Source organism: Epinephelus fuscoguttatus, linkage group LG1 (assembly GCF_011397635.1).
Source record: "Epinephelus fuscoguttatus linkage group LG1, E.fuscoguttatus.final_Chr_v1".
NCBI lineage: Eukaryota > Metazoa > Chordata > Actinopteri > Perciformes > Serranidae > Epinephelus > Epinephelus fuscoguttatus.
This window is the reverse complement of record NC_064752.1, coordinates 18,409,326-18,433,461: the sequence shown is the minus strand read 5'-3', so window position 1 is coordinate 18,433,461 and position 24,136 is coordinate 18,409,326. Positions and strand designations below refer to the sequence as shown.

The window sequence follows — 24,136 nt, the reverse complement described above, 5'->3', positions numbered from 1 at the left end:
GGATTGAGCACGGGGGTTTGATTCTGATCCTCAAAGTTTCACTAAAACATTTGCACTTGTCAAAAGGGCCTTTTTTTAGCTTCCTCTCTGGCCTCTTTGGCTCCTCTGACTTTCCTCTCCACTGCATTCTCGACACAACGAGACTCTTGACAGGTAAGCCCCATGCACTGTTGACCACTGTGCCTCTTGAGGGCCGCTCTCTGCTCAGACGTGGGTGGGTGCTGGCTTTCCACTCTTCTGACTGTTGTTTTTTTTTTATTTTTTAGGCCCAAAGCTCCCACTCTCCATGCTGAAAAGTGCTATAATCACTAGACTTACCTCCTGCTTACTACCCACAAACTGAAGAGCCGGGGGATTATCACAAACCCAGCCTTCTGCTCTGCCTGAACAAATACGTGCGAGAGGGAACGACGTGATGTTGCTCAAATCCTCTTTGAAAATTACTTTTTCTATAATTTTTTTATCTTGCAAAGTAGAGAGGAGCACAGACGATGCAGACCGCAATTAAAGGCACAATGAGTTGAACAGACAATTGATTGACATGCTGTTCCAACTTCTTTTTCCTATGTCTTACAAAGAATTGACCTGCATCAACCGATCCTGATGAAATCATCTGGTCAAAGTCAAGCAAAAATGAACATCAAGAGTCCAGTGTGGGATTTAGGGGGACATATTGGCAGAAATGGAATATGACAAATACGTTTTCTTGAGAGTGTAATCACCTGAAAATATGAATTGCTGTGTTTTCGTTACCTATGAGTCGTATATATCTACACCATGTTGCACCATCATGTTTCTACAGTAGCCCAGAAAAGACAAACCAAACACTGGCCATTAGGGTTTTTGCGTCTGAAATCGTAGTTCGCCTCTCTGTGACGACTATCAGAAAAACACTGATTTTTTTTTAGGTGAAACTGCTTTATTAAGTGTTTTTGCTGGTTTAACATCTGCCTGTTTGTTTTGGAGATAATTTGGCTCCTAGAATGAACCTCTTCAACATCTGGGGCCTTATTCACAAAGCTTCCTCGTACTAAGAGTTGCTCCAGGGACGAAATTCTTTGAATTGTGATGTTTTCTTAGAATTTCCCCTTAAAGTTAAGGCTAGGTCCTTGTAAAGATAAAAGTTATTCACAGTGCATCTTAGACCTTAAAAGAGCTCCTAAATTGAAAAACTGTTAGGAGCAGGGTGAAGGAGTTTTAAGAGTTTCTTAAGCAGAAGAGAAAAAGGTGGAAACACAAAGAGTTCGTAGAGATATTCTCCAAACGTTGGATGACAGTGAGTAAAGGGATTTGCACACATATCCCACCTAACACTAAACGCCAGAAATATAATGATCAAAAAACAAAGACATTTGGAAAACTGGAAAAATGCAGCAGAGCAGCAGTGATGACTTGAGTCTGTCTCAATCTTCCATCAGCAGAGTGATCACACTAACACTGACAACACTTTCAAAGTCAGCAGTTCATTTCATTTCCACTGGGTGTCCACACCTTGCAAGCTCACAAAAGGGCGTGTCTGTGACAACCAATCACATCTGTTAAAAGAATGCATTACACCGAGCAATGGGGTCAACCACATCCCCCCATTATGGTAAAAGTTTCTGTCTCTTCCTTGCTCAGACTTGCTCTGAGAACTTTCCCAAATCACTCTTAAATTAGGACTTCTTACTAAAAGTTTTTAGGCTCAGTTAGGAGCTCTCTAAAAGTATTCTCAGAATGTTTGTGAATATGGATCCTGGATATTAAGTTATCAGAAAAAAGTTTACTCCGTGTTGTAACAGTTTTAATGAAAAAGGAGTCCTGAAGGAATTATAACAAGGTTTCAGCTGATTGCATTCTGCAGTCCTCAACCATAGATACCACTAAATGACCCTAAATCTTACACACTGTCCCTTTAAATGAAGTAGTAAAGCACTGATAATTACGATGGCTCTCAGTTATTAATCATGTGTGCGGTAATGGAAAAATATATCCTTGTTTCTCTTCATCCACTAAACTCAGACTCCTTTATTTTCCTGAGTTTAACTTCTCACCTTGTTTGAAAACCCATAGCAGGCAGGCTGATGTGAACTGCAAGCACAGAAGGCAGAGAGTCAGAAATATGACGGATTATTAACAAGCAATGGAGATTTGACCACAGGGCTTGTTGTTATTGTTGCCGAGTCCTGCTCCTGGCTGCCAGACAATCAGACAAATGATTTCACAGTTTGCTCCGCTCACTGTCTGTCAGCCGATGAGAGATGACATTCTCCTGGCTGTGTGTCTGACTGCTTTGTTGTAATAATGTTTGACACTTCATACCCAATACGATGTGTCAAACATCATTACAACTGCGATACGGTGGAAATATTCAAAACTTTGCTCTCTGCAGTGATTTAGTTCACAACGGGGTGTCACATTATAAACACATGGATGGCAAAACACTTAAATGGTGAATAGTTAGTTGTGATTGTTTTTATGTAAACAGAACAGGTCGACCTCTGTTTCATTTTGGAGCTGTCGCTTCATTCACAGCCGTGATCACCCGCTGTGACTTTGTCTCATTACAAAATGTAAATGCACCTTGTAATCAAAAGGTCTACTAACACAGACCAGACGGGTTCTTTTTTTTAACAGTGCTTTAAAATAGTTTTAATATTATCATCCACTGTTTCCACATAATTGCTGATGATCATTCTGCTGGTGAAAAATAATCTGCTGCTGCCTGAACCTTTGTACCACCCCACACAGATGCAACACTATTCTACTAGACACTGCACCAGCCAGTCAAGTATGTGCAAGTCGACAGTCCTGGTAGATTACTTTGTAAAGTGAGTGCAGTATTTCTGCTGTTTACCTGGCAATGGCTGGGACGAAAGATAAAGTTAGAGTAGTCTCATAGCATATAAACATTGTAGCACACCAGTCAATAAGTTTACAGCTTTATAATCAGTCATCAGCTCTAAGGTCAGCAGTGATGATGCTAGGTACGCGCCCAGTGTCCTTGACACATTAAAATCTGAAAGGATGCAGTAAACTCACTATCGATGTGTCTACAGGAACCACCAACAATGCTACTTTGTGAACAAGTCTGTGTTGAAACCATGGAAACAGCGACTTTGCATAAAGTTACTTCAGTCAGGAACACTCCCGCCACAGATTTAACCATTCATTGCAACAAATGAAAATATAGTTATGTTTGGCGCTGAGGGCCCCACTCTTGGGATGCTCCCTGGATTACACAAGCAAGATGCCAAGCCAAAACAGCAAGAGCAGAAACCCCCCAGGTATACAAGAGTGGGCCCAAGCAAGACATTAAATACCATTCTGACCTTAGAGCCATGTTTGGACTTGGATGAATTAGAAAGGTGGAGGCTGGGGTGGTAGAGGTAGAGCTTCACCATGATGTGGGAATGGGCTGTGATTGGTGTGTGACTGATAAGAAACAATGATCCATTCACCTGGCTGTCAGCTGATTACAGCTGGGGCGTATGACTTCCGTGCTCTGCATGAACTAAAGCAAGGCAAGTATTTCTCATGCTACAGAAACCACTGAGAGTGAAACCTGTGTTTTGGATGCTATTATCTCATATATGATCTGCACTTATACCCGCTCTCTGAAGCTCAGTATGCCTCTGTTGCTTGGCAAAGCGGCGGTGTTGGCAGCAGAGCACGGAGGTGTCCCGGGGCTGCAGGTAAACAATAACTTTATTTTCTATGTTCATAAAATGAACCCAAATTTACTAATATGTAAGATACTACTACAAACAGTCTTGTAATGTTACGTTGCAACATCTGCTGTGACAGCAAGTATTGTATTCACTTATGTCGATGATAACCCATTATACTGTACCATCCAGGCAATGCACCATATGTCAAAAATATGTTTAGGTTTTTTTTATAGACTGTATATAAAGATACATTTACAGTCAGATTCAGCTTCCATCCATTTCAACTGTTTGTCTGGGTCTGCCCCGGGCCTCCTACCAGTTGGACGTGCCCCGAACACCTCTAATACTAGGCGCCCAGGAGGCATCTTGATCAGTTGCCCACACCACCTCAACTGACCTCTTTCGATGCAAAGAAACAACGGCTCTTATCTGAGCTCCCTCTGGCTGTCCAAGCTCCTTACCCTGGATGTCTAAGCCCTGCCACCCTTCGGAGACTCCCCCTCAGTGATTAGAACCATGTAACATCAAAAATTAATTCAATGCTAATCTGTAAAAAAACCCCACAAATTTTATTAGGGACCCACACAAATGATCGTCTGTGGGTCTTGGTGACTCACTACACTGAAAACCTATCACCATCACTGAAAAGCATAAAGACAAATTAAGAGTATGAAACCAAAAACAGGTAGGTTGCATGCATTTATATAACCAACTGTGTTTGCACTGTAGAAGTTGCATAGACTGTGAGTATTATAAACAGCTCATGAATATATATTATAATTGAATGATTACCCTCATCTTATTTCAGTCATTGTGGTGATTTAAAAGAAAGACTGCCCCTTTTTGTAAGAAATAATTAAAGAGCAATAAAGAGCAGAATTAAACTGAAATCTTAAAATGATGGTGTCTCGCTATGCTCAAAGCAGTGGGACAGTTTAACAATGTAATAAATCCTTGAAAACCTCATGTCAAAATTTGTTGCTAGGATCTAGGGATAAAAAATAGTGCAGATGTGCCCCCTCCACTGAGTCGTTGAAAGCACAGCTCAAGGCCCACCTCTTTTCTTTGGCCTTTCAATGTACTTGCCAATACTAATTGGCCTCTTACAATGGTTGTTTACTAGGTGTTCATTACTCATTGATTTGATCTCTGTCTTTTCCTGGTTTATGCATGATTTTGTTAACTGTTCTGTTGACCTGTTATTATGCTGCCTATGTTCGTGAGGCACTTTGGTCAGCTCATGTTGTTTTTAACATGTTTTAGAAATCAGTTTGACTTGAAAAATGGTCCTTGTGTTTTGTACATTAGGTGGATCAGCCCCAAAAGAAGCTGGGTGATAAATGGTTTAATGAACAACTACTAATGGCTGGTGGCGTCCATATGGGCTCTCTGCTGCCAAAAATACACACATGACTCATCTGTTTACATGCATTTCCTCAATACTCCAATATAAAGGTTTCTTTCTTTTTTTTGTGACTTGCGTTTCATGCCCTTTATAACTGTTCGGTATGTAGTGTATGTAATTGTTTCCCCAGGCCACTTAAAACACCAATGTGCCTTTTATTTATTCAAAGCATTGTATTGTTTTGCGAGGCATTTCCGTTAATCCCATGGCTGTATTTTGCATAAACAGATAAATATAAATTTGCATCACACAGCAGTGAACAGCTGCAGAATGAAATGTCAAGAGTAAGAAACTACGCCCATTCAAATATTTGGGATTAATTAGAGAGTCAATGAGTGGGTGAGAGTTGGGGAAATGTAAATATTTGTGTATAAATAATGCAACACACTGCAGGTCAGGAAGGTGCTTGTCTCCCAGATAAGCAAATATGGTGAATTTATGGTTTCTCTTGATGACAGGACAACAGCTGTTAACCTTTCCAAATCGACATACTGATACATGCTACCATGAGAAACAGGCCAGTATAGAGTAAATTAAGTAAACAATGAATTATTCAGGAAAAGCCTGAAAGAGTAGTTAAACGATGCAACAAGGTACGAAAGCAGCAGCGGGGCTATTTCCCCGGTAAATGGTCTTCTACAGGGATTCATTACTTTGCCTTTTCCATCTGCCACAGCTTGAAACAGAGGCCTAAGCGGGTGGAAAAATCAATTGTGAGGGACTTTATTCAGTCATGTGTTTTATCCTTTCCAATCTCTTGCTTGTTTTGCTCTTCATTAAAAGAAACTCCGCTGTCACTCCCACGACACGTGGAAGGAGCAGCGTGCTGCTGATAGATCTGCGATGGGCATCAAATAAAACAGAATTGGATTGGACGTGCTGCATCAAAAAGGCACTATGAAACCAAAGCAATCAATCTGGTTGAATGATTTCTGATTATGGGAGATAGAATTGAAAGCAGCAGAGTTAAACCAAGTCAAACGTTACAGCTGTGATGAAGAACATTAAAATCTGTTATCACAGGTATGTACAGCTAAAGGACAAAACTAGTTTTTTAATCACAGGGGGGACCTGTGTTATTCTCACTCTGACAGGCGTTAAGAGCTCACACTGTAATTTGTCAGTTTTACTTATTTCTTTAAGATTGATCACCTGCGTGACCTGAAAGAAAAACCGTAACTGAACAGAGCTATTGGACATGTGAGTCATAAATCAACACACACACACACACACACACACACACACAAAACCCCTTACTTCTATCCTTGTGCGGACACGAATTGAGATAGACATGAAAAACCTGTTTATGAGTCTTATCCCAGTCGTGATCATATTTGGGATATGGTGTTTACATGAGCACAGAGGAGTCGGGTTATTCATACTCCCCGTATACAGGAAAAATACTAGCAGCCGAGTTAGTGATTACTGCAGTCTATTTACGCAGGCATCTGTGGTTTTTACAAAAACAAACTAGCAATAGTAGATCAATCAATTCAATCAATCAATTTTATTTATAAAGCCCAATATCACAAATCACAATTTGCCTCACAGGGCTTTACAGCGTACAACATCCCTCTGTCCTTTGGACCCTCACAGCAGGGAGGGAAGGAAATATTAAACACTGGTAGGGATGGGGATCGAGAACCAGTTCCAGTCCTGCAGCTCCGGAGCCACATGCAGCTCTTTAGCCCCTCTCCAATGGCTTTGGCTTTGACCAAACATTTAGGGTTATTTTTGAATATTTTAATTTTCATGGTTGATTGTTGTAGGCCTACAATGATTCTTGCAGTATCCAGTGGTAAAATTGTGTAACCTTTAGGCCTGCAACAAATTAAAAAATGTTTTAACATTTCATCAACTGAAGTGTGAGTCACAGCTATGTCTACAGCCCGCCACCTTTTCTCTAAAGTTTGCTGAACATCAAGAGCGGTGACCTGTCTTGAGTCTCCTTAGTAAAGCTAGCTGTTGATTCCAAAAACCCAGAAAGGAGAAATCCTGGAGGAAAATCTTGAATTTCACATTGCAAAGACAAGTTTGTTTACTTTTTCTGCAGGGTAACAAATATTCCTAAATACCTTACAGCAGAGTGGCCACCTTATGGTAAAACATATTAATGATTAGACCTATTAGTAATGTCAATATGCTAATTTAGACTTAATAAGGCTGTGTTACCTTTTTTATGAGGCTCAAATATATTTGCGGCTCCTGTCAGATTTGGTTAATATTTTTGGACCAAAAATGGCTCTGTTGGTAGTAAAGGTTGCTCGCCCCTGATCTAATCCATCAGAACTGGATGGCTTTGAGGTCATCAGTTTCTTTTATTGATACCAGCATGTTTACATGTCTGCATCTGCACTGCTGAAAATATGCTACAAGAAGGAGTCATGGCAGAGAGGAAAAAACGGTCCAAAGCATGGCATCATTTCACAAAGTAAACTCACAACAGTGCTGCTGTGATGTCTGTAAAATGATAGTTTTAAGTAAGGGTGGAAACATCCTGAAACATTTTTCGACACAATATGAGCTTAAATTCCAGAGATGCCATGTTTCTGACTTTATAATAACATTCACACCCTGTGGGCAGGCTTAGCAGTTTTTTCTTTGTACATTCATTTCCATTTTGTTTTTTTAAGTCAAATATTTTCTCATTTCATCCACACTGTGTTCAGACACATAATAAAACTTTGTGTTGACGCTAAAAACTTGTGTAGACCTACATTCTCCCCACCCCACAAGGAAAACTGAGCAGGAATCAACAAGGGAATACATGAAGAATCAGATAAGCAGACCCGATGATGACATTGGTATCAATACAATTTTTTTTATCAATTCCACTCCCTAAACATTACACTGTGCATTTACCACCACTCGACAGCCTAACTGCTAGTTTCTTCTCTGCTCTGATGCCGACCACCCTCTCTCTCTCAACCCCACACACACACACACACACACACACACTGCACCAGGAGTGAGACGCTTTCATTGCTGACATTGTTTGTTGTTTCTGTTACGCTACTTGGCTAAAGCAGTGCCTAGTGCAGAGGTAGTCTGCAGCGCTCACTATCTGAGATGTAGTGTATACCTGCAACAGTACCCTGCTTTCTTTCGGAGCGGAGTACAGCTAGCATATTTGGGTTTGGTGTCATAAACGGGACACAGTGTTTACAAACTCAAACATAATTCAATTCAATGCAACTTTATTTATCCTGAGGGAAATTCTTGTGCCAGAGATGCTTCAAATTACAGTAACACTAAGTACAGTAACCACAATTTAACGTTGATAACTAGTAACAACCAGAACAACCAGTGGGTTTCCTGGGTCAAGATCACTTGCTGGGTCCAGTTTTATAACAATAGAGTATCAAATATTTGGCAGAATATACAAATATACAAGATAGAAGTGTTTTCTAGGAGCAAAAGCAAAACCAGTGCCTAATAGAGTAACAATAGGAGTATGATTAGTACAAGAGTTAGTAAAAATAAACTAAAATGGTAGAAAAAACAGACTGCACCTGATAATCAATGTTATATGGAATATGATACAACAATAATAAGTAGCATTGCGAATGACTGAGAAAATGATATTGCACTACATTGACAAGTGACCATGATATTGAAGAATACTGTTGCGCATGGTGTTGAGAAAATATTGCACAAGATGGCACACTTACATACAAAAACCTGTTCATAAACAGGTTATTCATGTCCATGTAAACCCACCAAGCCCTTTATTCTAACCTTAACCATCACAACTAAATGCCTAACCCCAACCACACTCTTACCTCCACCTATTTATAACCTGAACCTTGAAACCAAGTCTAAACCCCACAAACAAGCTTTTGAGAGTTTGTGTGAAGGTGAAGACCGGCCAAAGTGTCTACACTCGTCAAAAGATGTCCTCACTCTCAAGGTCTAAAACTCAACTTGGTTCTCATTCAGGTATGTACAAGTACACACAAAAAGAAACACACTCAAATAAAATGGAGACGATGTTTAAGGAGCTGGTTGGATTTTATGTGACTAGTTCTGTGTGACAGTTTTGAATATGAGCTCCAATTACAGGAGGAATTTTCAGCTGTGCAAGAAAAGGATCAAAATGTCTTCATTCAGTTAAAACATCTACGAACTGTGCTGTCTTTTACTGTTTTTATTTAAACAGTATGATTGTGATGAGTCTTCCGCAGTAAAGACCCCTGGCTGCAGTCATAGGCGTAGCCATGAGGATGATAATCTGAGTGAAACCCTATTTGAAATAATTAATGTCATAATCTTGTGCATAAATTTACTGCAGTACATCGTATTAGACAGTCAAACTACATTAGTGTTGTTTAGTGACTTTTTAACATTACTTAACTCTGTGTAAACACGTTTTAATTTGCCCTTCCGGCTGCTACTTTTAATGAACGATTACCAGTCCCAATCATTGCTGCTGCCAAAGGAAGCCGGGATAAGTGGGGTCAACTAATAGCCCTTCAGCGTTAATGACAGATGCAGCCAGAAAACGCACAAAAAATGTGACGTTTTTAGTCACAGCTGGATAAAATCAACGGATAACATGAGGCAGTGGAGAAAGCAGCACAGCAGGTGCTGTGATTGAAAAAAGGAGGGTCACTGCCAGCTGCTAATGCTACAGCTAAAGTGGGTCCCAGAGCTGATTTAATGGACTATTGGAACCATTATTTAGCATTTAGAGATAATGAGAATGAATAAAATACACACTGACACTGGCGTGAAAGCTGAGCATTTTGAAAAGAGGTGTGAAGAGAGAAAAAAAGATAAAGAAAACAGAGAAAGAGTGTAAGTTAATAGTGTTTTACATCCAGTTATGAGCTATGAAGTCTCTTAGACCCCCCTGAAAATAATTTACACAACTGTGTACGGTACAAGACAGGACTTTCAGAAGGAATGTTACGAGCAAGTCCATGTTTATTATGTACCATTTTGAGTTCATTACTCTTCGACAAGACGTCATTACACTTTCTAAACAGTCAAATGATTCTGGTGTCCATCTGATGTAGCTGATTTGAAGCTGACAAACAGCATGATGGATTTATTGCTTTAAGTCACCTGGGACTCTACTGACTCATGGACTGTTTTCCAGCTGCATTTTGCTGAATAAAGAGCGGTCTCAACAAACAAGTCCAACAAAGGACATTTGGACGAACAAGCATTGGCTCAAATGAGGATAACTTGATGTGGAAAAGCTACGTCGATTGGTTATTTATTCATCAAATTAAAAAGAACATCATAGACAAGGAAACATGTAACGTTTAAGTATTGAAAATAGCTATTAGCCGAACGATGGATGATCCTTTCACGTCTTTAAAGGATTAACTATAACACATTCATATGAATCTTCTGAATAGGTGGTAAGCTGCCAGACCCTGATTGCTTTTTGTCACAGACACACATTTGCTGTGTGACACTGCAGGTTAAACAGGACATCTCTTTGCATGGTGTTTACATAATCTGCCTCTGAATCTGATTGGCTGTGAGAGTACGCTGCCACAATCAGATCAGTGTTGGATAATCCCATTGTAGATACAAGTGCAGAGTTTGGAGAATGTCAATCCACTTTGCCAGGTGCTCAAACAATCACCCAAACAAAGAGACAACAAGATGACATTTGGAACCATTTAAAACACACAGAAATGATCAAAACTGATGTTTAATTAAATATAAGATTATAATTATTATCAGTATTGATTGTGTCAGATTTAGTTTAGCTGTTAATTGTCTTACTTTACTTGTTTTCTTTTTAATCAAATGCAGTTAGTAAGGAGTGTTCGAGATTACAAAGATAATGTGATTTCAGTTAATCACATAACAGGTCTCATTTTTGCAGTTTGTGCAATAATTTCTTCCTATATGAAGATATTATATCGTTGTTGAGACATCAGACTATCGTCTTACATTACATTTCATGTTGTATAATGATATGGCATAAATGGTGTTTCTCCCCCCTTGTTTTAAGGCTGCATTACAGCAAAGTGATATAAATGTATCAACTTACCAGACTTTTCGATGTGATTAAATCAAATTGTTTTTATCATTTTAATAACAACAACTATAATTTAATTAGTCATTATATCCACATTATTGATGGATATAATATTGTCTCCCAGTCCTAGCATTAATGAAGTGCTTTTGAGGAGATTCAAAAATATAAAGACATATATTGTATATCAAAATATAGCCTTAAAAAAAATCATGATATAATTTTCAAGGCATATCACCCGGCCCTACGACAGTATTATGAGAACAAGGTACTGGGATAATTAAAACATTGCTACGATAAAGTTCAATAGGGCAAGAAACACAGCCTCTCACCAAACCACCTGACTTGAAGCTACATGAACCATAATATTTGTAATAATCCCTTACTGCCTGTGTTAACTGAGCGGCAACGTAACTTTGATCACAGTGGATCAAGGTTGTCTGTAAATCATCCTGTTAACAATAAACAGTTTGGGTGGTAATTTTACCCTTCACCTTTATTTTTTGCTTCCAAATAAATTTTTGATAATCCTATTGATTGATTTTTTTGGGCCATTTTGGGGCAATGGAACAACCGGCAAACACAAAATTGACATGTTGCCACTGTATAATGTTGATATGGTAAATGTCATGTCTCTACACATTCAATAAAAACAGAGCAACACAAGTATTTATTTGAAGTTGTGTTTCTGGCCACCTGGCAAATGCTAGTCCAGTAATCACATTCATTTCAGCTCTGGTTTTGGTCTCAACTCCTGAGGGAAATGTTCGGCTCTTTAGCTGCTAAACACTCCACAATGTTTACCAGCTAATAACCAACACTGTCTGCTGTTCGGTGCAGGGTAGGTGATGTGCAGCAGGTTAATTAGAGTGATTTTTTTAAACAGAAAACAGCTACCCATCTGAAAATGAGGTTAACGAGAGCTGAGAGAGTGAATCAACCAACTCATCAACAATGCGCAGAAAGATGGAAAAGGTACAGTTCACCCTAAAATCAAAACTGCATATTTTTCCTCTTACCTGTAGTGCTGTTTATCAGTCTAGTTTATTTTGGTGTGTGATATCTATAATTATTTTGTTTACTATTCCTATTACTACTGTTCAGCTGGTATTCAGTAACTTGAATGCGCTGTCATCCATCACTGCAATTTCTGACAACTATAAAACAGCTGTCAATGAGTTATCAAGCTGTCATCTGTTTGCAGCTCAGTCAATGTGATGCATCTTTCACTGTGCAGAGGACTGTGGGTCAGAATGGGCAGAAAAGCATGCTGGCTTGCATACTGCAAAATCAGACCAGATGTAATAGAACATCCTGGTATTTTTGGCATACCGCAATCGACATACTATGTATTGGGACGTACTAAATATTTTTTCTGGCATACTATACAGTATGGTAGTATGGGTATTGGAATGCACAGTTTGACTTTAATTCTGTGGCAAACACTGTGAAGGAAGGCAGACATCTCTATGGCTGATACCTAAACCACTTGGAAACTCACACCAAAATAACCTAGATTGATAACAGCACTACAGGTAAAAGGAAAAATGTGTATTTTTGATTTTGGGGTGAACTGTCCTTTTAAAATGCTCTCTTTTACATTAGTTGTAATTAGAGTATTGTGCAAATAAACTGAAAATATCTTATAAAAACACAAGCTACAGTTGCATTATGAAGCCAAAGCTGCTTACGATCAGTAGCTACACAAGAACACACAGACTCGTATTCGCTAAGATGACACGAGAGCCAAACATTTTGAATTCTTGATTCTTCTCACTGTTTGTTTAACAGTAGTGACTAAGTCCTGTCAAAGTGCAAAGTCACACAAAGCTGCTGCCTAATTTTGGATTTGAGTACCATCACTCCTTACACTTCCCTGCAGGTAAAGAAGCATCCACAGGTCAAACATCTCCCAGCAGGACCACTGTGGTCTTGTTTGTTGCTCTCATTCACACTCCAGGACACATTTATGACCCTTTCTTTTCCTCACATCCGCACAGAGCCGATACAGAAACCAATCTGCTCTACACACGGAGAAAGTGAACATGAGCGATGGCTGACCTGACCATCTTTCCAGGGGGACTGTGAGGGTACACAACCTGCCGTATTGATATTTACACACAATCTCACCATTCTGTTTTCTACTAAGGGGAAGCAGGACAGGGAGAATAACAACAGAATGAAGAGGGAGGAAAGGACGACAAGGTGGGTTTGGACTACACAAAAGGAAAAGAAACAACCTGATGTCTGTTATTACACACAGAGGCACGTGAGGGATGGGGGATATTAGTTCGTGTGATCTGCTGCCACTGGAAAAAAAGCGCCATCCATCATGACCTGTGTGAGCTCCTGTTTAAATGAGAGGCTGGTCTGTATCTCAACGGGGAGAGTTAACATGAAGAAACGAACGTGCTACAGAGAGCGGGCCAGAACATGACCTGAACAACAGTGAGCTTATTTAAAGGCATGAATAAAGCTGGTTCAACTAGGTTAATTGTTGGCCAAAGGATGATGTATGAGAGACCAACAGCTGCACAATAGCAAGAAATAAAAACAGTGAATGAAGGCTATTTTTCTTAACCTTTATGTACCCTGGGAAGGTTTCTGCAAACATGCTTTGTCCTTTTCAACTCCCTGCTTAATATTCAGCTACTCATGATGCCAGTACAGCTTCTTTTGGGTGATTCATTTTGTTCCATTAGGTTTTCTCTGCTTGTCTTACGTTTGTTAACACAATGTGATCTGCCAATAACTTAAACGGTTTTCCCCTCCGAACAGCGAAGATGGTTTCTTTAATTTTGGACAGTTCTTATCATGCTGATGTGTGTTGAAGTGTACCAATGCTACAATAAGGGTGTGGTGTGCGGTGGTGTGTCGCTCTGCAGTTACACCTCCACAACAGTAGTTGGCATTGCGGTTTCTGTGAAGTGCTGTAAAGTTAAGTTGACTCAAAACACACCCAAAACACACATTAAACATGGCTTAATAGCGACATTTTTAAACACAAATACACAAATCTGCTTCACTATAACTCGCAGCATTCACAGTCAAACACCTGTCTTTATCTGGACACATTTTCCCCACAAATACAACATGCTAATGTTTTTAGCACAAGCCTATGGCATTTTACATTGTATAAATTAGCCTAGCTGCTAGCGGACATTTCCTCTACTCATATGAAGCCTGGGACAACAGCAACATTTAACAAAGGTAACGTTACAAAGTTCGGCTCCATTACAGCTCACAAGGTTCACTGTCAAAACAACTGTCTTATACTAAACACGTTTCCATACAAATGTTAACGTTATTAGCACAAGCCTATGGCATTTTACATGGTATAAATTAACTCAGCAGCTAGTAGACATTGCCTTTACGCAAGGTAAAGTTAACAAAATTTGGCTCCATACAGCTCCAAATGTTCAATGACAAAACAACTCAACATCCTAACGCGATTAGCACAAGCCTATGGCATTTTACATTGTATAAATTAGCCTAGCGAATAGAGCAGATTTCCTCTACCCATATGAAGTCAGTCAGTTTCTTATCTGTGAAATAAAAGTAAATAAAAGCTTTGTTTCCACTGAGGGAAATGGTTTCAGCTTACAAAAATAGACAGGTCTGCCTCACCGTAAATTGTAGTTACATTTCTGGGGAGGAGCACGTCAGGCTACAGTGTTGATTTGACGCACAAGTATAAATCCTGCTTTAAACTAAAGCCTTCACCTTTTGTTTTTCCTTTGTTTTTCTTTTGATTTAATACCTTGATGTTATTTATTCTTTACTATGTGCATTCTTCTTGGAAATTGTTAACAAGGGCCAAAATAAATTGTCACTACCTAATGATTGAGGGCTTGTGGGCCAATCAGTGTGATGTCCTGTTTTGTATTGTCTGCCATGGTTTAATGGTCTGAAGTGGCATCTAGAGAGATTTAAAATCGCTCGTCACATTCAACAATTTAGAATTTTCTCTTAAGTACAATGACATTCACAAGTGGTCCAGGTGATCAAGTCTGTACCATATGAGTCATGTCCAAAGAAGGCTGCCAGGGGGGAAACACTTGAGTTGAGAATTATCTTGCCTTAATTTAAATTCATTTGGAATTTAAACGTTTCTGAAACCAATTTACTGAGCGATTCAACAGTGGGGTTTTTTCAGATCTTAATGGCAGGGGTATTTTAAGCATGGGAATAATTCAGAAGTTGTCACACTCCAGCAGTTGCCTCTGGGTCTTAATACAAGTCCTCATTGCACCAACATTGTAACATCATGAAATATATTCTCTTGTCCATCCACCGCCTCATGTTTCAGTTGTGGACCATTTTGCTTTTGCAAGACATTTTTGGCATCTTACTTCATATTAAACTATTCCGTCTTTATTTCTGTCACAGTGCGGCTCTGTGGCGACAGCGCTGACAGCTGTGGTAATTGTTTCAAATTTTTTCCGACCCCCTAATGCGAGTTCTGACACCGCTAAATTTGTTATGATTTCATCTGCTGATTTCCAGCAACGGGACCTTTAGCTCTGCAGTATGATTTTTTTTTTAATGTTCGGGTGACATTTTTATGAATTAATGTTACCTACAAATGTTAAGAACAGATGCATGATATGAACAGGAAGCCTCACAAAGTAATTTCAGGGATGTTGATATAGAAATGATGAAATGTCATATAAGAGTACCTGCTTATGAATTGGCGATCTTGCCAATGGGGGGAAAAGTAGCTTCTCTTTTACACAAGTAGAAGTACCAATAAAATGAGTAAAAATACTCCAGAATGAGAAAAAGTCCTGCATTCAAAGTCTTACATAAGTAATATAATCAGTATTATCAGTTAAATATACTAAAGTGTGAAGAGTAAAAGTACTAATTTCAAAGAAAATGTTCCCAACCGACGGGTCAAGCCCCTCCAAAGGCTCACAAAATAAATTTTGGGGGGTTATGAGATGAGTAACGGAACAAAAGAGGAAAAGGGAGAGTAATTATATGCACATGACGTGCATTTTCACATCATTTTCCATAACCGCTCATCCTGTCAGGGGTCGCAGGGGGCTGGAGCCTATCCCAGCTGACACTGGGCGAGAGGCGGGGTAAGCCCTGGACAGGTTGCCAGACTATCACAGGGCTGACACATAGAAACAGACAACTATTCACGCTCGCATTCACATGTAGGGGCAATTTAGAGTCACCAATTAACCTGCATGTCTTTGGACTGTGGGAGGAAGCCAGAGTACCCAGAGAAAAGCCACACTGACACAAGGAGAACATGCAATTCCAAACAGAAGGGCTCCCACACCCTGGGAACCTTCTTGCTGTGAGGCGACAGTAATAACCACTGCATCAACATGTTGTCTTGATTAAAATTTTGTGGTATGGAGTGTGCAGCCGTGACTTTTTTCTTCATGAAGAAGAGACGAAAAATAATGATCTGTGACACATTTCATATTCATTTTTTGGCCTTTTTGTGAAATACTTAATGATTTGACCACTGTGGGCCTCAAAATGTTATTAACGTTTAGTAGCCTGAGAAGTTTAGAGGGGAACTGCTAACAACTCATAGATACCTGAAACGATGCAATGACCCCATCTAGAAGCTACATTTAATTTAAGAGTTAACAAGCCAAAAAGCTTGGAAACCACTGGTTTAATCTTTGATAATGTGCTGTGATTTATAAGTTTATCATGTTTTTTTAAATGTAAAATCTCAGTTTGCAAAGTAACTACTGCATATGTCAAATAAGTATAGTGGCGTGAAAAGCAATCCTGCACAGTTATGGTCACGGTTTGCTGAATCAGACACATGAGCAAAGATAATCTGTTAATCAAATGATCAGTCCGGCACCTTTAAATCGGTATAATGCTGCATGTATTTCCATCCCCCCTCCAGCCTTGTGGATTATTCCTCTCCCTGTTGCTCCCCATTCTCCGCTCTTGTTTGTCAACGCAGCCCGGGCTTCTTCACTGAGTTTCTCTCTATGCTGTCACACAGGTTTCATTGACAATTTCAGCTACACAATCATCAGAAGTAATGAAGCATAGTGTTCCGAGGATGTGACAGGAAATTCATATTTGTCTTTTGTGTTTCACTCATCTGCAGGGATGTAGCAACGTTTGCAGCTCAGAGAAATGCTGGTGCAGCAGAACACTCAGGAACAATTGTGTATCAGCACTGAGCCAGGCAACAGAATTGGTATCGACTTTTTTTATTGTGATTAAAAAAAAAAGGCCACAATGAAACATTAAGCCTGCTAAACCTTGCATTTCAATGGATGTGGACAATAACAGATTATTGCCAGAGTCAATTATAAACACAGCTATAAAATTCAGCATCGCCCAATAGGCTTTGTTCTAAATCGCATTCTTCCTCAAGGTGAAGAGAGGATTTGCAGTGTTGCACTATATGACCGCAGTGAGTGGCAGACGGACTTATCCGGGCTGAATAATTAACATTTCTGCATGTTTGGTTTCAAAATGATGAAATACTGAGTAAAAACTGACCAAATGTTTGCAAAGACTCAGTAAATGTTTTAATCAGGAACTGATGTGTTTGAGAGAAAATCTTTTCTGCAAAAAAACCCCACCATCACCATTGTTAGTGGTCTCTTCTGTACTGTACTGTCTTGTTCAATTCAAATACACTGCAGTACCCACCTCATAAGAATTACCCATCTTACTAGGCTCAATAGCTGGGGACTTGATAGCCTATATTAGGCATGTTTATCCATGAAACCCTGAGTATTGTCAGAGTAAAGCCTGTAATTTGGCTTCAGTGTAAATATCTTTCTGTCACTGTGAAACAAACTGTCCTGTTGTTTAGTCTACACATATTTTTCCTCAATAAAAACATCATAAAACAGCAACAACAATAAAACCCGAATTACCTCCTTGGGATTGTATGCATCCACTAACCAGTCTAGTTGCCATTGCAGTTGACATTTATGTCTGTCTAGACTCATTCAAAGCCAAGACTGTTGACAATGGTTCAAATATGGATGTCGCTGCAAAGAAGCTACTTATTCTAAAACACGGATGCTTCACACATATCTTCAGACTTGGCAGCACAGAAGATCTACACGATCAGCACAGTGTTGAGATGAACACCCAAGATCAGTGTCACTAATTCAAGTATATGATCAAATGTCTCCCCTTCTGTTCCTGAGTTATGACGTTGAATAATGCCCAGAAAAGTGTTTTGTTTTTTGTAAAAAAAAAAAAAAAAATGTGATATTACATTGAAGCTGACCTTTGACCTTCTGGATATAAAATGCCATCCAAAAACATGTTTTATGTTCTCACAGTGACATATGACAAGCAAAATATAATCACTGTTGAGTCCAAGTGGATGTTTGTGCCACATCTGAAGAAATTCCCTCAAGCCCTTCTTGACATATCATGAGACATCCACAAGGTAACAGTGGCCTTGACCTTTGACCCATGACCACCAAACTCTAATTGGTTCACCTTCAAGTCCATGTGGCCATTTCTGCCGCATTTGAAGAAACTCTTTCAAGACATTCTTGAAGTATTGCGTCCACAAAAATTAGAGGGTCACAGTAACCTTGACCTTTGACCCATGCCCATTAAACTGTAATAGGTTCATCTTTGAGTCCAAATGGCCATTTATACTAAATTTGAAGAAATTCCTTAGAGGCATTCTTGAGATATAGAAAATAAGACATAAGCAAGAACACAGTGACCTTAATCTTTGACTACCAAAATCTAATCACTTCAATATTTGAGTCCAAGTGGACATTTGTGCTAAATTTGAAGAAATTCACTAGAGGCATTCTTGAGATAATGCATCCACAAAAATGAGACATACGCAAGGTCACAGTGACGTTTATCTTTGACTTCCAAAATCTAATCAGTTCATTGTTGAGTCCAACTAGATGTTTGTGCCAAAGTTGAAGAAATTCCCTCAAGGTGTTCTTGAGATGTTGTGTTTCTGAGAATAGTAAGGACAGACAGATGTACAGACAACCTAAAAAAAACATCACCTCCAGCTGCGGCTGTCACAGACAAGGACGCATAAACAACATTTTAAGAATGTCTGGTTTCCAGTGATCCATCTTGTATACAGTGCGCACACTCAGGGGCCTGTTCCACCTTAAATGTCCTTACAGTGAATAAGTACTCACACTGCTACATTACTGTGGAGTCTGGATTCTAATTGATGTTCACTGTGAACTTTTCCAACACAAGAATATGTGACATCTGGTGAGTCTAATGTTGGACAAGAGAAGTCATAATATCAGCCAAAGATTTAACCCGCAACCAATTAGTTTCTCATCTCTGCTTGAGTTCTGCTTCTCTTCCTCCTGGCCTCAATCTCCGTCACCAGGGGTGTATCCAGTGGAAGGAGCTGTAACTCTTGATCAATGGTTCTTAAATTTCCTCTACCATGATGTGATGGAATGCAACACAATTAGCAGTGGATCTGGGGAACTTGCCTCCTGTGTCGTATTGGGGGCAAGGAAATGAAAATGTGGCAATTAATAAGCAGGAAGTGCTGTCCCGTCCTTCCCTCCCTAATGGGCCAATCTGGTAATTCTGTGATTGAGCTCCGTCACTGGAGCAATAACAAACTCTGCACTGACTGTGCAGGAACCAGATTAAATTGACATAATATCAAAGGACAGCTGGATATGAAATGCCAACCCACTGTCCTACAAATTGCTTTGATATGCAAGTATTTTGCATAAGCAATTGTGTTTTGAGGGAAAATTTAATGCCAGCAGAATGACTGTGAATGTGACATAGCTCAATCAACTCCGTCTCTGTTTATGTGTTTGCATGGAGCATTTGTCATATTAAGGGCCATCCAAAATGGGCTCTTGTGGAGTGGAAATGGACAATAACACCCCACAAAAGTGTGGCTCCAGCAATGCTGACTCATTATCCTCTACTGCCCCTAATCAGAAGCACAGGGACTGGGTAATTGAGAAAATGTTATATAAATTTTAGGTTTAGCCTCACGAATATTATGTGGGTCACGCAGAAAGCCAAAACACTTTGTACACTTTCCTGACACTGCCTTTTCATGGTGGGTTTAAAATCACAGTTAACCCATACTGTAGTTTATGTACGCATCAGTCAATTAAAATACATGACTGGGAGTCCCTGTGACCCTGCACAGAAGCAGAGTTGCACTACTTTGATCTGGATCGATATATCGATTCAATGATCAACGATACAACATTAGCAATGCAAAGTGAAAACCGATACAAACAGCTACTGTAACAACAGTGCCAGCAGCCTAGCACTAAGAAAAAGACAATGAGGATATTTACTGACATTGGCTCATATCGATTGCAGGACCTGAATTGGATCAAACTGAAGCTGAACTGTGGCAGACATTGTGATATCAGCAATTATTACACGGCTCTATTAAATGCAGCATTCTGATTGGTCAGTCGCGGCATTCAGCGGTCTGATATTACACAGTTGCTATGTAGCCCAGCGTTGCTAGGGATGCTGCCCTGCAACACTGCAGCTGTCTAACAACTTCCGAGGGAAAAAAAACAAACAGAAATGGCTGATTTTAACATTTCTTTTAACTTATTTGGAGAGTAGCTACAAGGATTTTGAGGAATGGGATGCTGCTGAAGAAAAAGAAATTGAGAAGGAAAGAAAAAAATCAAGCAAAAAACGGCACAAGAAACTGACACCTGAAGAGCTTCAAGTGATAGAGCAGGAGAAAGATGAGATAAATACAAAAAAGACAACAAAATGGGCTACTGTACTATACTGTATTGTACTACTACTACTACTACTACTACTATACTGACGGACTTTCTCTGCCAAAAACAAAATAACACGGATTTGAATACACACGGCAGTCATGCTTAATGACATTTTACGCGAGTTTTATGCCTCGGTTCAGTCCGCTAAGCCTGGGTGAGTACAAAACTTTCACCAAAAGTTGTTGAATCCGGTCGGTTTTAATGCACTTCGCGGAGGTAGACAACTTTATTTATTTAACTGATAATTAGCCGTGTAATAAGCGGGATAATGTATAATGAGCCGGTGAATACTGGGAAAATAACTCCCTTCAGGGGAATAGAACCCCTCCGCTGCGCATCGGGGTTCTATTCCCCTGTCAGGAGTTATTCAGAAAGTCGACGCGTTTGTGGGTTTGTCTCATACGAGTGGTCAGAGTGGTTTGTAGGGGCAAATCGTGTATGCTGCAAACATAATGTGTCTGCAGTTATACATGTCTCAAGGCACCTGTCTGGAGAGTTAACACCACCAAATGCTTATCTCAGTAAACCAACTCTCATTATTCACAATAGTTCGCAACAATAGTGGATGGAAAGGTGCATACATTCACATTTTCTTTTGCTGATATTCTGAAAACTTGGATGGAAACCCAACTATAGACTAGTACAATCGACAGGACTGTGTGATCAGCTGTCTTACCTGAAAACACTGCACATATTCAATTTACACATAAAAAGTGGAAATGTCTGATGATTGCTGCAATGGGCCCCAACTGCTAACATAGTGATGTTTCCTTGTTACGGTGGAGAGTGGCCAGTGAGCATCCCCCTTTATCTGTTTTATTTATTTGAGTATACAAGAGACCGTCCTGCACACAACTAGGACTGTTTGGACAGAAGCTGCTCCAGGAGCACAGCTGTGGGTTCAGTACCTTGTTGGGGGTGGGTTATTCATACACTTCATTTCTGAGCCAATCTAAAAATTTAAACCAGCAACCCTCCACTTCTCTTTTAACCAAGCTGCAATGGTAGTCCTCAAAAGAACTTGCCATTAGCGACTGTCTATGGGCCTCAAGGTAAAACTTTATTGTGGTGTGCAGTTTCAATTTTCAATTATGAAGCTTCTCCTTCAAAATACTACTGTTGTGCCACTGTAGCTGCATTAATACGAGATAAGCACAACACAGACGATCTCATAGGGTAGAGAAGCGCTGGCAGGAAAGACTAAAAAAAGATGAGATGATGCCAGTCAGAGAGTAGAGACCTGTTATCCACCACAGATGGTCAACCAGACGCAGCTGATCACTAGTGAGTAAGAAGTGGTTTACTGGAGTAGAGCCACCCTTCTGGACAAGTCTCTCCAAACAGCTGCTCAAGTACATTTCATCTTTAAAATACAGAATGCAGAACATAACCAAGGACGCTGTGGGGCCGTTTGAACAAACCTAAACAGGGGATTTAAAAATAAAAGTTATGACATTGTTTGTCTATTGTGATAGTATACAGTTGTAGAGTTGCAGGCAATAAAGGAGCACAATAATCACTGTGAGATATGAACAAGTCTACTGGCTGATTAAAACCAATAATGCGGCAAAAGGAAGTGCCAAGATTTAACGATAGAAAGTGGCATTACAGGAGATGAGACATCTGGTTTAGTGAGCAAGAAGAAGGTCTTGTTTGTTGCAGAGGTGTAAATTAATGTTACTATTACTGATAGCAACATGAGGCAGCATCTGCACAGTGATTTAGTTTCACAAAGTATGCTTAATGCATAATAAGACACAGTTTACTTCACACTTCAGTTGACCTCTAGTTGGCGGACAAGATTCCTAGCGGTGAGCCACCGCTGCTGCATTTACATTACTGTCCAATCACATAACTCCACTAACCACCTTCCCACGTGTCTACCTTCTCTTACGGTATATCCCTCCTCACCTCCAATCAGCTGTGTCTCCATCCGGCTCCATTAGAGAGTGTGAGATGAGAACAGAAATGAAAAAGCTTTCTTTGGGATCTTTTTAAAAAGCCTCCTAAGTAGGTTACAGGAGAAAGTAGGCTGCCAGAAAGGCTCCGGAGACCCAAGGAGCTACTGTTGTATCACTCAAGAGGAGTGGCATCCCACTTCGGGAGTCCACATGAAGAGACAGATACAAATGTGGTATTTGTGATGCAGCAGGTAAAGCATAATTGGCTTCAAATGTGTCCTGGAGCACAAGGATCATTCACAGTGGGGTGATGGCCAAAGCAAAGCCTTAGATGACACACTTTTAGACTGTACCTGTGTGGATAGACGAATACAACACCTCCAACACTTGTTTGGTTGTACATTTCTTAGTTGGAGTGGATATTTCAAATATATCATGGGCACTGATTATTGTTTCTTAAAGGAGCAGTGGCATCTAGAAGTGAAGACTGCAGATTGCAACAAGCTGAATCTTCTCCCATGTGCCAATCGTGAACTCTTGGTTAGGATTCTTTCAGTGTTCATTGTTCAGGAGGTTTTTACCAGGGGCTGAATTACCCACAGAGGTCTCTTCCTCTCTAAAACAGATGGAGCAGGTGACAAAAACTGGTAAAAACACCAAATAAATGTGTGCTCACCTATTTTCTCTGATAACTTGAGATCCATATTTATAGAGGGATTTTTCCAGGGGCTGAATTATCTGCACAGGTCTTTTCCTCTTCAAAACAAACAGACCTGATGATTTAAACTGGTAAAGACAGCAGTTTCATGTTAAAAAAAATCACTGTTTTTCCAAAGCTCTTGTCATGGAGTGGCTGATGCAAAAACAGGAATGGCCCTATCTAGAGCGGATGTTGGGTTTGTCTGTTTTGGGCTACTGTAGAAACAAGGTGGTGCAACATGATGGATTTCGTGGATGAGGACCCACTCGCTATGTACTAAAGGTGTAAATCACTAGTTTCATTGCGATACGATATAACATCAATTCTTTGGACAACAACATATTTGCCGATATTACAAAGTCTGCCACGATATAATTTTGATTTGATTCAGGGGCCTGCCATTGATGAGACAATATAAGTTTGGCTGACCGGCGGACAGTGCGCACATGTCACCAAAACCTCACAGGCAGGTTTCCAGAATGTCAGGCACATTAACAATGCAATGAATAGCCACAAAAACACTATTCAATGCAACTATCTGCAATCAGCACATAAATGTATCTCTATATCGACTGTCCCGTCACATCTGATGTCAGATCAAAGGGGACTGGCACCATTTGGCATGCGTAATGGAAACCCAACCTGATTTGATTAACACAGCTGCAAACTAATGAGTTCACATCCCTCTCAGCCAACCACAAACAGCCACAGCATCAGATAGGGAGTATATATTCAGCATCTG

The 24,136-nt window shown here is 39.9% G+C and overlaps 1 protein-coding gene across 4 annotated transcripts in view; it reads right to left on the bottom strand.

Moving 5' to 3' along the window:
- LOC125894744 (potassium voltage-gated channel subfamily D member 3-like) overlaps nucleotides 1–24,136 on the bottom strand; it is a 140,326-nt gene that overhangs the window by 31,527 nt on the left and 84,663 nt on the right. The window lies entirely within an intron of this gene.